Genomic DNA, 3598 nt, shown 5'->3' with positions numbered 1-3598 from the left:
CTGACTTCCACCCCCACACCCCCAACCGCCACTTCCCCCCTTCAGCTACAAGTGCAACAAGTGTTGCAAAAGTCAAAGCATAGAATATGTAAATATGTGCAGTTGAGCACTTGTATTCACTGATTTAAGAGCTCACAGAGCTGTGTTTGTAAATATTAAAATAATAAATAAACATGAATAAAATGTGAATACAGGTTTGGAGATTTAAACTGTAACTGTAATTTCAAATTTGTGTGAGAAATTTTACAAATGAAAATTTCAAAATACAAGTTTAAATTTTTAACGAGTTTGTTCAGACTATTGAAGGAGAATTATAAATATAAACAGCGAAACAAATAGTCTCAGGTTTTTTTTCTCACTGTAGCTCCTGTTTCCCTGTCATGATGATCACTGAGACTTTATGAGAATCCAGCTCCTTGTTAATCTGTCATCAGTCATACAGAGCTCAAAAAATGGAGCACCTGGATCAGAGTACAGTATTACATTTCTGGGATACTCATCTGGTCAGTTGTGTGGGGGGTGTTAATAAGGGGGAAACAATTGGCTGACTCTATCCTCATCTTTTCAGAGTTTTTTCCACTAGTTTTGATTTGGCGAGGCTCAGTGTCACTATGGGTAGCATGAGGCGATACCTGGACTCTACCATTGCCTGAGGGTTTGCTGTGTCTCCCAGCACAGTCTCAGGAGCATGGAGGAGATTCTAGGAGACACACAGCTACTCTGGATAGTTGAACAAAAACTTTTTAAACAGTCAGCAGCAACAGTATCCAGATGAACACTGCCAATCCCTTACAAAATGACCTTCAGCAGGCCAGTGGTGTGAAGGTCCAATTGTCATTTATGTTGTTTGTATCATCGTTCTACATAACCATTTGGGTACTGTGCCAGTAATGATCTGGGAAGACAAATCAATGAATGGATTGCATAGACCTCTACAGGCTAGGCAATGGCACCCTGACCACCATTAGATACTGGGATTAAATTGTCTTAACACATTATTAGACACTACACTGGTGCAGTGGGCTCTGACTTCCTCTGACAATGCATGACAATGGCCTCCCTCATGTATTAACTAGAGATGCCACGATACCACTTTTTTATGTCCGATACCGATACCGATATCATAAATTTGGATATCTGCCGATACCGATATGAATCCGATATAATGTTTTTTAATCAACAAAACTGTTTTTTTTTAAATATCTTGCTGCATTTTGTATAAGTTCATACTCAAGTTTAAAACAACAACTACACTAAAGCTATTCTGTTATACCTATATGCAAAAAAAAAAAAATTTCATAGTTCAGCAATACTGATCAATCTAATAAACTTAAACCTACACCATCCTCCCTATTCTGGTATTTTAAAGAGTACTTAGCGCAAATATTAAGCAACCTAACTAATAGGGTTCCAACTCCCAGCAACAACAAAAATAAATAAATAAAAAATAGGGAACCACCCCTCACACTCCACCTCATGATGCTTAATCAACGTAATCAACCTTAATTTGATGCAGTGTCAAAAAAAAATGCACAGAAATCAATTATTTTTCAAGAAATATTAAATAGATTCAACATCTTTCTTCAACAAAATTGCAGACTGCACAGATGGTACCTTCCCAAAGGAAAAAGTACTATAGCTTACTAGGGTATATATATTAGACTTAATAGTTACTATATACAGTAATTGACTTCTATTCATTTTGCATCAAATTAAAACTTTGGGTGTCAGATAATTATTTATTAAAAGCTCGACATTTTAAATGAGAATAAGAAAGAAAAGTATGTCTTTGTGCCCCCTTTTCCCTGTTCATGCCCTATCGGCCCCCCTGGCTAAACTTTGCTAGATGCGCCCCTGCACAGTTACCAGCGTCAGCTACGTAGAAAAAGATCCTGGAGTAGAAAGTAATATTAAATAAATTCTAACAACAGCTTATCAAGCTTAAACGTGCTGCTGTTGTTCAGCCGCTGGTTTCCTCTTTCTGGTGCAAAGTGGGCCAAAAGCAAACTAGAGACACGGACTCGCGACAGAAAAGCCGATCAGCTGATCGTTAAGCAGTTTCATGATTGAAGTAGCAGCAAGAGGAGGCAGTCGCTCCATATATCGTTTGTTAAGCTTAATGCAGGAATGCTTTACAAACATTCAGAGATGGACTTACACACTTGCTTTACTTCTCTCGGGATAACTTTGTCGGAGATGAAATGCCGGGTTGCTAGCGAAGCTCCAAATGCTATCCAGACCACCGACAGGTCCCGCATGCCACAGCCGCTCTATCACGTGATGCATACTGCTCCGACGTGCTAACGTTCTGAGGTGAGTTACGGCGTGTTGCAAGTTTTGTGAGGTGCTTTCATGATATTTAATGGATCGGATTACATTTTTTATTTTTCTCCGATATCCGATCCAGTAATTTAGGTCAGTATCGGACCGATACCGATACGTAATATCGGATCGGTCCATCTCTAGTATTAACAGTAGTTCATCCTTTTGGATGGAGGAAATAATATAATGCACTGGGCTCCACGCTTGCCTGATCTAAGTCCAATAGATCATCTGCTCAGTACTCAATTTTCTGAAGGGTCAATTACTACAGACCTCCAAGCTTCATGTGGCCTTCAGATTAGCTCAAGAACAAAGAGCTTAATCGGAAGGGTTTCCATGAATGAGGACCTACATCTAAGCTTTACATAACCAAGCACAACACAAAGTGTTGGATAAAAATAAAGCATGCTGCCACTAAACTCTAAAGCAGTGAAGATGTGGTATCTGGAGTGAAGAGTCATGCCTCTCCATTTGGCAGTCTAATGGGCAAGTCTCGGTTTGTTGCCAGGAGTTAGTTGTCTGACTGCACCGTGCCAGGTGTAATGGTTGGTGGAGGGGGGATTATGGTGTTGGATAGCTATTCAGGACTTGGGCTGGGACCCTTAATTCCAGTTAAAGGAACTCTTAATAATTTAGGATACCAAAGTATTCCAATTTCAAGCACCAAACTTTGTTCCAACAGGAGTGCACACCAGTGCACAAAGCGGTTTGGAGTGGAAGAACTGGACTGGCCTGCATATAGACCTGGGAATGAGTTAGAGTGGAGATTGCAAGCCAAGCATTCTCGTCCTTCATCAGTGACTCACATCATAAATGCACTCCTGGAAGAATGCTAAAACATTCCTATAAGCACACTCCTAAACCTTGTGGAAAACCTAATCAATTAAGAATGGGATATCATATGTATGTGAAGTCCGACAAGCAAATGCTTTTGACAATATAGTGTATACTGTGTCATATATCAAAACTCAAAAGAAAGCACCAATACCTGTCGTCATGAGATGGAAACATCATGTTACACACCTTAGAGAGTACCAACTCTTGTTCTTACATTTGGGAACGATATTACTCATTTGGTATTAAATTCCAGGCTGCAGGTGTCAGGTATCTCACTCGACTTTTAAGTGTGTTGGTGTTGCACTTCAGGTTCAGGGTCAGAAACAGCAAAAGATCGTGTGTGTGTTGTGTGTGTGTGTTTTGTCTTAGGACAGATTATTCATGAAGAGACAAATAACAATGAAAACATATTAAAGGACCAGGAAACAGTTGTGTTTTC

This window comes from Mchenga conophoros, linkage group LG23 (genome assembly GCF_057382185.1).
Source record: "Mchenga conophoros isolate Kocher_MC1m ecotype Shallow Benthic linkage group LG23, M_conophoros_male_GT1.1, whole genome shotgun sequence".
In the NCBI taxonomy this organism is placed as follows: domain Eukaryota; kingdom Metazoa; phylum Chordata; class Actinopteri; order Cichliformes; family Cichlidae; genus Mchenga; species Mchenga conophoros.
This window is presented reverse-complemented; position numbering follows the sequence as displayed.